The 12,910-nt window shown below is 54.5% G+C and overlaps 2 protein-coding genes across 3 annotated transcripts in view; one reads left to right on the top strand and one right to left on the bottom strand.

Moving 5' to 3' along the window:
• The window catches only part of LOC140411246 (kinesin light chain 1-like), a 669,745-nt gene that overhangs the window by 408,095 nt on the left and 248,740 nt on the right, over positions 1–12,910 (bottom strand). The gene's annotated exons all lie outside the window — the stretch shown is intronic.
• LOC140411790 (DNA polymerase eta-like) overlaps positions 1–12,910 on the top strand; it is a 123,588-nt gene that overhangs the window by 455 nt on the left and 110,223 nt on the right. The window lies entirely within an intron of this gene.

The raw sequence follows: 12,910 nt of genomic DNA on the forward strand, positions 1-12,910 counted from the left end.
ATCAGTTTTCACTTTGGGTTTAATTCACGTGGTTGGATTTGGCGGGTTAATCCTCCAGATTAGACACTTCTTTTCAGACCCTAGGCTGAAGTCCATCAGGCCCCACAGTTCCAAAGTTTTGCCACGTACCACTCCCCAGTGACTTGAATGTTCCTGAGTTTCTTTCTCCCAATCCCTGACCTGCGCTCTTTCTGGGATATTATTGTCCTCTATAGTGAAGACTGATGCAACATTCCTGGTCAGTTCACCGGCCATCATTTGATTTTCCGTTGTTAATTCCCAAGACTCATTTTCTATCGGACCAACAATCACTTTGTTAACTTTTTGTGTTTAAATAGCGATATGAAACTCTTCCCATCCATCTTTATATTTCTAGCTAGCTTTCTCTCGTACTCCAATTTCCCCTCCTCATTCATTTTAGTCATTCTTTGCTGTTGTCCAATCTCTGTCCTGCCACCAGTCTTTGTGCGATGTTATACCTTTTCTAACAGGGTAGGGGCTGGCTCTCCCAAATATGATCAATTATTGGATTGGATTGGGTTGGATTTGTTTGTTGTCACGTGTACCGAGGTACAGTGAAAAGTATTTTCCTGCGAGCAGCTCAACAGATCATTAAGTACATGGGAAGAAAAGGGAATAAAAGAAAATTGTTATGGGTCTGGGTTTACAGAACCTCAAAGTGTTTCATGGAGTTCAACCGACCCACAACTTTTAATAGATTGTGGTGTGGGAATCACACGGCGTACTCTCCAGGTGTGATACAGCAGAGATGGACAAATGGTTTTTAAAACAAAACAATGTTTATTCTCTGAACTCAAGTTAACCTTTTTAAAAAAACATTGAATATCTTAAAACAAACATTATTTCAAAGATAACCCCAAAAGACTACAACACTAAATAATCCTTCAAACTGTTCCTTTAAACATCCAAAAGACTTCAAGCCTTCAGAAATAGTTTCATAGATAGTTTCATAGAATTTACAGTGCAGAAGGAGGCCATTCGGCCCATCGAGTCTGCACCGGCTCTTGGAAAGAGCACCCTACCGAGGCCCACACCACCCTATCCCCATAACCCAGTAACCCCACTCAACCAAGGCCAATTTTGGACACTAAGGGCAATTTAGCATGGCCAATCCACCTAACCTGCACGTCTTTGGACTGTGGGAGGAAACCGGAGCACCCGGAGAAAACCCACGCACACACGGGGAGAACGTGCAGACTCCGCACAGACAGTGACCCAAGCCGGGAATCGAACCTGGGACCCTGGAGCTGTGAAGCAATTATGCTAACCACTATGCTACCGTGCTGCCCTCACAGCACATTAGGTTACATTCAATATATTTATAGTCTTTAGATTGCAGAAATCAACAGACCAGCTCTGTGTTTCTTCCTGAGGCTCACAGCAAAACACACAGACACTCCCAGCTGCATTCTCAAACTGAAACTCAAAAGCAGAAGTGAGCTCAGCTCCCCCCACTCTCTGACATCACTTCAGTAATATGATCAGCTCCATTTCTTAAAGGTACATTGCTTAAACATCCATTTCTTAAAGGTACTCACATGACAAAATACATAATAGGGCAACACAACATAGAACATTACAGCGCAGTACAGGCCCTTCGGCCCTCGATGTTGCGCTCGAATGAAACCACTCTAAAGCCCATCTACACTATTCCCTTATCGTCCATATGTCTATCCAATGACCATTTGAATGCCCTTACTGTTGGCGAGTCCACTACTGTTGAAGGCAGGGCATTCCACGCCCTTACTCCTGAGTAAAGAACCTACCTCTGAAATCTGTCCCTTATCTATCTCCCTCAATTTAAAGCTATGTCCCCTCGTGCTAGCCATCATCATCCGAGGAAAAAGGCTCTCACTGTCCACCCTATCTAATCCTCTGATCATCTTGTATGCCTCTATTAAGTCACCTCTTAACCTTCTCTCTAACGAAAACAGCCTCAAGTCCTTCAGCCTTTCCTCATAAGATCTTCCCTCCATACCAGACAACATCCTGGTAAATCTCCTCTGCACCCTTTCCAATGCTTCCACATCCTTCCTATATTGCGGCGACCATAATTGCACGCAATACTCCAAATGCGGCCGTACCAGAGTTTTGTACAGCTGCAACATGACCTCATGACTCCAAAACTATCCCTCCACCAATAAAAGCTAACACACCGTACGCCTTCTTAACAACCCTCTCAACCTGAGTGGCAACTTTCAGGGATCTATGTACATGGACACCGAGATCTCTCTGCTCATCCACACTACCAAGAATCTTAACATTAGCCCAGTACTCTGTATTCCTGTTACTCCTTCCAAAATGAATCGCCTCACATTAAACTCCATTTGCCACCTCTCAGTCCAGCGCTGCAGCTCATCTATGTCCCTCTGTAACTTGTAACATCCTTCCGCACTGTCCACAACTCCACCGACTTTAGTGTCATCTGCAAATTTGCTCACCCATCCTTCTACGCCCTCCTCCAGGTCATTTATAAAAATGACAAACAGCAGTGGCCCCAAAACAGATCCTTGTGGTTCACCACTAGTAACTGAACTCCAGGCTGAACGTTTCCCATCAACCACACTATTCCTGTAGACAAAGATGACTTAAAGATCAAGGCCAAAGGCTCAGAATCTCCTCCCTAGCTTCCCAGAGAATCCTAGGATAAATCCCATCCGGCCCAGGTGACTTGTCTATTTTCACACTTTCCAGAATTGCTAACATCTCCTCCTTATGAACCTCAAGCCCTTCTAGTCTAGTAGCCTGTATCTCAGTATTCTCCTCGACAACATTGTCTTTTTCCTGTGTGAATACTGACGAAAAATATTCATTTAGCACCTCTCCTATCTCCTCGGGACTCCAAGCACAACTTCCCACTACTGTCCTTGACTGGCCCTACTCTTACCCTAGTCATTCTTTTATTCCTGACATATCTATAGAAAGCTTTAGGGTTATCCTTGATCCTACCTGCCAAAGACTTCTCATGTCCCCTCCTGGCTCTTCTTAGCTCTCTCTTTAGGTCCTTCCTAGCTAATTTGTAACTCTCGAGTGCCTTAACTGAACCTTCATGTCTCATCTTTACATAAGTCTCCTTCTTCCTCTTGACAAGTGTTTCGACTGCTTTAGTAAACCACGGTTCCCTCACTCGACCACTTCCTCCTGCCTGACAGGTACATACTTATCAAGGACACGCAGTAGCTGTTCCTTGAACAAACTCCACATTTCCATTGTGCCCATCCCCTGCAGTTTTCCTCTCCATCCGATGTATCCTAAGTCTTGCCTCATCGCATCATAATTGCCTTTCCCCAGATATAACTCTTGCCCTGCGGTATATACCTATCCCTTTCCATCACTAAAGTAAACTTAATCGAATTGTGGTCACTATCACCAAAGTGCTCACCTACCTCCAAATCTAATACCTGTCCTGGTTCATTACCCAGTACCAAATCCAATATGGCCTCGCCTCTCGTTGGCCTATCTACATACTGTGTCAGGAACCCTCCTGCACACATTGGACAAAAACGGACACATCTAATGTACTCGAACTATAGCGTTTCCAGTCAATATTTGCAAAGTTAAAGTCCCCCATAACAACTACCCTGTTGCTTTCGCTCCTATCCAGAATCATCTTTGCAATCCTCTCCTCTACCTCTCTGGAAATTTTCGGAGGCCTATAGAAAACCCCTAACAGGGTGACCTCTCCTTTCCTGTTTCTACCCTCAGCCCATACTACCTCAGTAGACGAGTCCTCATCAAACGTCCTTTCTGCCACCGTAATACTGTCCTTGACTAACAATGCCACCCCTCCCCCTCTTTTGCCACCTTCCCTGAGCTTACTGAAATATCTAAATCCCGGCACTGCAACAACCATTTCTGTCCCTGCTCTATCCATGTCTCCGAAATGGCCACAACATCGAAGTCCCAGGTACCAACCCATGCCGCAAGTTCACCCACCTTATTCCGGATGCTCCTGGCATTGAAGAAGACACACTTTAAACCACCTTCCTGCCTGCCGGTACACTCCTGCAACTTTGAAACCCTACTCATGACCTCACTACTTTCAACCTCCTGTATACTGGAGCTACAATTCAGGTTCCCAAGCCCCTGCTGAACTAGTTTAAACCCTCCCGAAGAGCATTAGCAAATTTCCCCCCCAGAATATTGGTACCCCTCTGGTCCAGGTGCAGACCATCCCGTTTGTCGAGGTCCCACCGACCCCAGAATGAGCCCCAATTATCCAGAAATCTGAAACCCTCCCTCCTGCACCATCCCTGTAGTCATGTGTTCAACTCCTCTCTCTCCCTAGTCCTCGTCTCGCTATCAAGTGGCACGGGTAACAACCCAGGGATAATAACTCTGTTTATCCTCGATCTAAGTTTCCACCCTAGCTCCCTGAATTCCTGCCTTACATCCCTATCCCTTTTCCTACCTATGTCGTTGGTACCTATGTGGACCACGACTTGGGGCTGCTCCCCCTCCCCCTTAAGGATCCCGAAAACACGATCCGAGACATCACGCACCCTGGCACCTGGGAGGCAACACACCAACCGCGAGTCTCTCTCGTTTCCACAGAATCTCCTATCTATCCCGCTAACTATGGAGTCTCCAATGACTAATGCTCTACTCCTCTCCCCCCTTCCCTTCTGAGCAATAGGGACAGACTCTGTGCCAGAGACCTGTACCCCATGGCTTAACCCTGGTAAGTCCCCCCCCCAACAGTATCCAAAGCGGTATACTTGTTACTGAGGGGAACGACTACAGGGGATCCCTGTCCTGACGGATTCCTCCCAGCCCCTCTCACTGTCACCCATCTATCTTTATTCTTCGGAGTAACTACATCCCTGAAGCTTCTATCTATGACCAACTCTGCCTCCCGAATGATCCGAAGTTCATCCAGCTCCAGCTCCAGTTCCCTAACGCGGTTTCTGAAGAGCTGGAGATGGGTGCACTTCCCACATATGTAATCAGCAGGGACACTGACAGCGTCCCTCACCTCCAACATTCTGCAGGAGGAACATTGCACTGCCTTCTCTGCCATCCCTCTAGATAAAAAAAAAGAGAGAAAGAAAGAGCTTATCTGTTATTCACTCCCCTTCTTAGCAAGCACTCACTCAGCAACTTCTGCGCCCTGCACGATAACACCTGAGGGAAAATAAATAAAAACTACTTACCTGCAGGCTGTGACGTCACGGTTCAACTTTCCACTTCTACCTGCCCTCAAGCCTTCCTCTTGATCCTTACAGCGGTTGGGTTTTTTTTGGTTAGAGGAGGGGGTAGGGACCGAGTCGAGTGGGAGTACCTCTGGGAGGTGTTGCGTAGGTTTGGGTTCGGGGAGGGTTTATCAGTTGGGTTAAGCTCCTTTACAGAGCCCCGGTGGCGAGTGTAGTGACGAACCGGCGGAGGTCGGAGTACTTTCAACTGTACTGAGGGACGAGGCAGGGTGCCCCCTGTCCCCCCTGTTGTTCGCATTGGCGATCGAACCATTGGCCATGTATTGAGGGAGTCTAATAAATGGAGGGGGGTGGTCCGAGGGGGAGAAGAGCATCGGGTGTCGCTATACGTGGATGACCTGTTGCTGTACGTGGCGGATCCAATGGAGGGATGGTGGAGGTCATGCAGACTCTAAGGGAGTTTGGGAAGTTTTCGGGCTATAAGCTCAATGTAGGGAAGAGTGAGCTCTTTGTATTACAGGCGGGGGGACCAAGAAAGAGGGATAGGGGACCTACCGCTGAGGAGGGCGGAGGGGAGCTTTCGGTATCTGGGGATCCAGATAGCCAGGAGTTGGGGGCCCCTACATAAACTGAATCTGACGAGATTGGTGGAGCAAATGGAGGTGGACTTCAAAAGATGGGACATGTTACCGCTCTCGCTGGCGGGTAGAGTGCAGTCGGTCAAAATGGTGGTCCTTCCAAGGTTTCTGTTTGTGTTTCAGTGCCTTCCCATCGTGATCACTAAGGCCTTTTTTAAGAGAGTAGGCAGGAGTATTATGGGGTTTGTGTGGGCGAATAAGACCCCGAGAGTAAGGAGAGGGTTCCTGGAACGCAGTAGGGACCGAGGAGGGTTGGCGCTGCCAAACCTGGGGAGCTACTTCCTGGGCAGCAAATGTGGCGATGATCCGCAAGTGGGTTATGGAGGGAGAGGGGGCGGCATGGAAGAGGATGGAGATGGCGTCCTGTAAAGGAACGAGCCTGGGGGCGATGGTGACGGCACCGCTGCCGCTCTCGCCGACAAAGTATACCACGAGCCCGGTGGTGGCGGCAACGCTAAGGATCTGGGGCCAGTGGAGACGGCACCGGGGTGCAATGGGAGCATCGGTGTGGTCCCCGATCAGGGTAACCACCGGTTTGCCCCGGGGAAGATGGACGGGGGGTTCCAGGGCTGGCATCAGGGGGGATTAGAAGAATGGGGGACCTGTTTATTGACGGGGCATTTGCGAGCCTAGGGGCACTGGAGGAGAAGTTTGAGTTACCCCGGGAAATGCATTTAGATACATGCAGGTGAGGGCTTTTGTGAGGCGACAGGTGAGGGAATTCCGTTGCTCCCGGCACAAGAAATTCAAGACAGGGTGATCTCGGGTGTATGGGTCGGGGAGGGCAAGGTGTCGGAAATACACCAGGAGTTGAAAGAAGAGGGGGAAGCGCTGGTAGAAGAGTTGAAGGGGAAATGGGAGGAGGAGCTGGGGGAGGAGATCGAGGAAGGTCTGTGGGCTGACTCCCTAGGTAGGGTTAATTCCTCCTCCTCGTGTGCCAGGCTCAGCCTGATACAGTTTAAGGTGGTTCACAGAGCGCATCTGACAAGGGCGAGGTTGAGTAGGTTCTTTGGGGTAGAGGACAGATGTGGAAGGTGCTCAGGGAGTTCGGCGAACCATGTCCATATGTTTTGGTCATGCCCGGCACTGGAGGGGTTCTGGAGAGGAGTGGCGGGAGCAATATCTCAGGTGGTGAAAGTCCGGGTCAAGCCAAGCTGGGGGCTAGCAATATTTGGAGTAGTGGACGAGCCGGGAGTGCAGGAAGCGAAAGAGGCCGGAATTCTGGCCTTTGCGTCCCTAGTAGCCCGGCGAAGGATCTTGCTAATGTGGAAGGAGGCGAAGCCCCCCAGCCTGGAGGCCTGGATAAACGAGATGGCGGGGTTCATAAAGTTGGAGAGGATTAAGTTTGCCTTGAGAGGGTCTGCGCAGGGGTTCTACAGGCGGTGGCAACCGTTCCTAGACTATCTCGCGGAGCGTTAGAGGAAGATCGGTCAGCAGCAGCAGCAGCAGCAACCTGGGTGGGGGGGTAGGGACGTCCTGGGAGGGGGGACTGCCTGGGAGGGTGGATGAGCAAGAGATAACATGAAGGGTGAAGGGTTGGGAAAACTGGCACGTACGGGTGAGGGCCAGTGTACAAAGCTATGTAAACATAGCATTTTGCCATGTATATATCTTGCTCTGCACGATTTCTCGTTATTTTGTTACGGGGGGGGTGGGGGTGGGGGTTATTGTTTGGAAGGGAGAAAATTGTGTTAAAATACTTTAATAAATATATATATTTTTTAAATTAAAAAAAAAAAAAAGCCTCCTTCTTCCTCTTGACAAGTGATTCAACTACTTTAGTAAACCACGGTTCCCTCGCTCGACCACTTCCTCCCTCCCTGACAGGGCAGCACGGTAGCATTATGGTTAGCACAATTGCTTCACAGCTCCAGGGTCCCAGGTTCGATTCCGGCTTGGGTCACTATCTGTGCGGAGTCTGCACATCCTCCCCGTGTGTGCGTGGGTTTCCTCCGGGTGCTCCCGTTTCCTCCCACAGTCCAAAGATGTGCAGGTTAGGTGGATTGGCCGTGCTAAATTGCCCTTAGTGTCCAAAATTGCCCTTAGTGTTAGGTGGGGTTACTGGGTTATGGGGATAGGGTGGGGTGTTCACCTTGGGCAGGGTGCTCTTTCCAAGAGCCGGTGCAGACTCGATGGGCCGAATGGCCTCCTTCTGCACTGTAAATTCTATGGTAATCTATGATGAAGGACAAGCAGTAGCTGTTCCTTGAACAAGCTCCACATTTCAATTGTGCCCATCCCCTGCAGTTTCCTTCCCCATCCTATGCATCCTAGGTCTTGCCTAATCACTTCATAATTGCCTTTCCCCCAGCGGTATATTGCCCTGCGGTATATACCTATCCCTTTCCATCGCTAATGTAAATGTAACCAAATTGTGGTCACTATCAGAAGGTACACAATGTAACTACATAAGCACTGGCATCGGATGAAGCATACAGGGTGTAGTGTTCATGAGGTCAGTCCATAAGAGGGTCATTTAGGAGTCTGGTGACTGCGGGGAAGAAGCTGTTTTTGAGTCTGTTCGTGCGTGTTCTCAGACTTCTGTATTTCCTGCCCAATGGAAGAAGTTGGAAGAGTGAGTAAGCCGGGTGGGAGGGGTCTTTGATTATGCTGCCCGCTTTCCCCAGGCAGCGGGAGGTGTAGATGGAGTCAGTGGATGGGAGGCAGGTTTGTGTGATGGACTGGGTGGTGTTCACGACTCTCTGAAGTTTCTTGCGGTCTTGGGCCGAGCAGTTGCCATACCAGGCTGTGATGCAGCCTGATAGGATGCTTTCTATGGTGCATCTGTAAAAGTTGGTAAGTGTCAATGTGGACATGCCGAATTTCCTTAGTTCCTGAGGAAGTATAGGCGCTGTTGTGCTTTCTTGGTGGTAGCGTTGACGTGGGTGGACCAGGACAGATTTTTGGTGATGTGCACCCCTAGGAATTTGAAGCTGCTAACCATCTCCACCTCGGCCCCGCTGATGCTGACAGGGGTGTGGACAGTACTTTGCTTCTTGAAGTCAATGACCAGCTCTTTAGTTTTGCTGGCATTGAGGGAGAGATTGTTGTCGCTACACCACTCCACTAGGTTCTCTATCTCCCTCCTGTATTCGGACTCATCGTTATTCGAGATCCGGCCCACTATGGTCGTATCGTCAGCAAACTTGTAGATGGAGTTGGAACAAAATTTTGCCACGCAGTCGTGTGTGCGCAGGGAGTAGAATAGGGGGCTAAGTACACAGCCTTGCAGGGCCCCGGTATTGAGGACTATTGTGGAGGAAATGTTGTTGTTTATTCTTACTGATTGTGGTCTGTTGGTCAGAAAATCGAGGATCCAGTTGCAGAGTGAGGAGCCAAGTCCTAGGTTTTGGAGCTTTGATATGAGCTTGGCTGGGATTATGGTGTTGAAGGCAGAGCTGTAGTCAATAAATAGGAGTCTAATGTAGGAGTCCTTGTTTTCGAGATGCTCTAGGGATGAGTGGAGGGCCAGGGAAACGGTGTCTGATGTGGACCGGTTGCGACGGTATGCGAATTGCAGTGGATCAAGGCGTTCTGGGAGTATGGAGGTGATGCGCTTCATGATCAACCTCTCGAAACACTTCATTACGACTGAAGTCAGGGCCACTGGTTGGTAGTCATTGAGGCACGTTGCCTGGTTCTTCTTTGGTACCGGTATGATGGTGGTCTTCTTGAAGCAGGTGGGGACCTCGGAGTGGAGTACGGACAGGTTAAAGATGTCCGCGAATACCTCTGCCAGCTGGTCCGCGCAGGCTCTGAGTGCACGACCAGGGATCCCGTCCGGGCCCATCGCCTTCCGAGGGTTCACTTTATGGGAGTCAATCTCGCGATTGAGCCATGGTTTCCGGTTGGAACGCACGTACTGCTTTCTTTGGCACGCAGTCGTCCACACATTTGCTGATGAAGTCTGTGACGGTGGTGGCATACTCATTTAAGTTAGTCGCTGAGTTCTTAAATATGGACCAGTCCACTGTCTCTAAGCAGTCGCGTAAGAGCTCTTCTGTCTCCTTGGACCAGCACTGCACAACCTTCTTAGCTGGATTCTCCCGCTTGAGCTTCTGCTTGTATGCCGGGAGAAGGAGCACCGTCTCATGGTCCGATTTCCCAAAGTGCGGTCGGGGGAAGGAACGGTAGGCGCCCTTGATTTTTGAGTAGCAGTGGTTAAGAGTTATTATTGGGTGGCGACTGTAGCCATGGTTAGGAAGTGAGTGGTGGGGGAGGGGTCGGGGTGGGTGTGGCTGGGGATGGGGTCGCTGTGGGTGGGGGAGGGGTCGGTGTGGATGGGGAGGAATCGGTGTGGGTGTGGATGGGGGAGGGGTCGGTGTGGATGGGGGAGGGGTCGGTGTGGATGGGGGAGGGGTCGGTGGGGGTGGGGGAGGGGTCGTTGTGGATGGGGAGGGGTCGGTGGGGGTGGGTGAGGGGTCGGTGGGGTGGGGGAGGGGTCGGTGTGGATGGGGAGGGGTCGGTGTGGATGGGGAGGGGTCGGTGTGGATGGGGAGGGGTCGGTGTGGATGGGGGAGGGGTCGGTGTGGATGGGGGAGGGGTCGGTGTGGATGGGGGAGGGGTCGGTGTGGATGGGGGAGGGGTCGGTGTGGATGGGGGAGGGGTCGGTGTGGATGGGGGAGGGGCCGGTGTGGATGGGGGAGGGGTCGGTGTGGATGGGGGAGGGGTCGGTGTGGATGGGGGAGGGGTCGGTGTGGATGGGGGAGGGGTCGGTGTGGATGGGGGAGGGGTCGGTGGGGGTGGGGGAGGGGTCGGTGTGGATGGGGGAGGGGTCGGTGTGGATGGGGGAGGAGTTGGTGTGGATGGGGGAGGGGTCGGTGTGGGTGGGGGAGGAGTCGATGTGGGTGTGGATGGGGAGGGGTCGGTGTGGATGGGGGAGGGGTCGGTGTGGGTGTGGATGGGGGAGGGGTCAGTGTGGGTGGGGGAGGGGTCGGTGTGGATGGGGGAGGGGTCGGTGTGGGTGGGGAGGGGTCGGTGTGGGAGCGGATGGGGTCGCTGTGGATGGGGAGGGGTCGGTGTGGGTGTGGATGGGGGAGGGGTCAGTGTGGATGGGGAGGGGTCGGTGTGGGAGTGGATGGGGGAGGGGTCGGTGTGGGGGAGGGGTCAGTGTGGATGGGGGAGGGGTCAGTGTGGATGGGGAGGGGTCGGTGTGGATGGGGAGGGGTCGGTGTGGGAGTGGATGGGGGAGGGGTCGGTGTGGGGGAGGGGTCAGTGTGGATGGGGGAGAGGTCAGTGTGGATGGGGGAGGGGGAGGTGTGGGGGAGGGGTCAGTGTGGATGGGGGAGGGGTCAGTGTGGATGGGGAGGGGTCGGTGTCGATGGGGAGGGGTCGGTGTGGGAGTGGATGGGGAGGGGCCCGTGTGGATGGGGGAGGGGTCGGTGTGGGTGGGGAGGGGTCGGTGTGGGTGGGGGAGGGGCCGGTGTGGGTGGGGGAGGGGTCGGTGTGGGTGGGGGAGGGGTCGGTGTGGGTGGGGAGGGGTCGGTGTGGGTGGGGAGGGGTCGGTGTGGGTGGGGGAGGGGTCGGTGTGGGTGGGGGAGGGGTCGGTGTGGGTGGGGGAGGGGTCGGTGTGGGTGGATGGGGGCGGGGTCGGTGGCGATGGGGGAGGGGTCGGTGTGGGTGTGGGTGGGGGAGGGGTCGGTGTGGGTGGATGGGGGCGGGGTCGGTGGCGATGGGGGAGGGGTCGGTGTGGGTGTGTATGGGGAGGAGTCGATGTGGGTGTGTATGGGGAGGGGTCGGTGTGGGTGGGGGAGGGGTCGGTGTGGGTGGGGGAGGGGTCGGTGTGGGTGGGGGAGGGGTCGGTGTGGATGGGGAGGTGTCGGTGTGGATGGGGGTGGGGTCGGTGTGGGTGGGGGAGGGGTCGGTGTGGATGGGGGAGGGGTCGGTGTGTGTGGGGGAGGGGGAGGTGTGGGTGGGGGAGGGGTCGGTGTGGATGGGGGGGTCTGTGGGTGGGGGGGGTCTGTGGGTGGGGGAGTGGTCGGTGGGGGAGGGGTCGGTGTGGATGGGGGAGGGGTCGGTGTGGATGGGGGAGGGGTCGGTGTGGGTGGGGGAGGGGTCGGTGTGGATGGGGAGGTGTCGGTGTGGATGGGGGTGGGGTCGGTGTGGATGGGGGAGGGGTCGGTGTGTGTGGGGGAGGGGGAGGTGTGGGTGGGGGAGGGGTCGGTGTGGATGGGGAGGTGTCGGTGTGGATGGGGGTGGGGTCGGTGTGGATGGGGGAGGGGTCGGTGTGTGTGGGGGAGGGGGAGGTGTGGGTGGGGGAGGGGTCGGTGTGGGTGTGGATGGGGGAGGGGTCGGTGTGGATGGGGGAGGGGTCGGTGTGGGTGGGGGAGGGGTCGGTGTGGATGGGGGAGGGGTCGGTGTGGGTGGGGGAGGGGTCGATGTGGGTGGGGGAGGGGTCGGTGTGGGTGGGGGGGGTCTGTGGGTGGGGGAGGGGTCGGTGTGGGTGTGGATGGGGAGGGGTCGGTGTGGGTGGGGGAGGGGTCGGTGTGGATGGGGAGGGGTCGGTGTGGATGGGGGAGGGGTCGGTGTGGATGGAGGGGTCGGTGTGGGTGGGGGAGGGGTCGGTGTGGATGGGGAGGGGTCGGTGTGGATGGGGGAGGGGTCGGTGTGGATGGGGGAGGGGTCGGTGTGTGTGGGGGAGGGGTCGGTGTGGATGGGGGAGGGGTCGGTGTGGATGGGGGAGGGGTCGGTGTGGATGGGGGAGGGGTCGGTGTGGGTGGGGGAGGGGTCGGTGTGGGTGGGGGAGGGGTCGGTGTGGGTGGGGGAGGGGTCGGTGTGGGTGGGGGTGGGGTCGGTGTGGATGGGGGAGGGTCGGTGTGGGTGGGGGAGGGATCGGTGTGGGTGTGGATGGGGGAGGGGTCAGTGTGGGTGTGGATGGGGGAGGGGTCGGTATGGATGGGGGAGGGGTCGGTGTGGGTGTGGATGGGGGAGGGGTCGGTGTGGATGGGGGAGGGGTCGGTGTGGATGGGGGAGGGGTCGGTGTGGATGTGGGTGGGGTCGGTGTGGATGGGGAGGGGTCGGTGTGGGTGTGGATGGGGGAGGGGTCGGTGTGGATGGGGGAGGGGTCGGTGTGGATGGGGGAGGGGTCGGTGTGGATGG

The sequence above is a fragment of the Scyliorhinus torazame genome, chromosome 4, assembly GCF_047496885.1.
Source record: "Scyliorhinus torazame isolate Kashiwa2021f chromosome 4, sScyTor2.1, whole genome shotgun sequence".
NCBI lineage: Eukaryota > Metazoa > Chordata > Chondrichthyes > Carcharhiniformes > Scyliorhinidae > Scyliorhinus > Scyliorhinus torazame.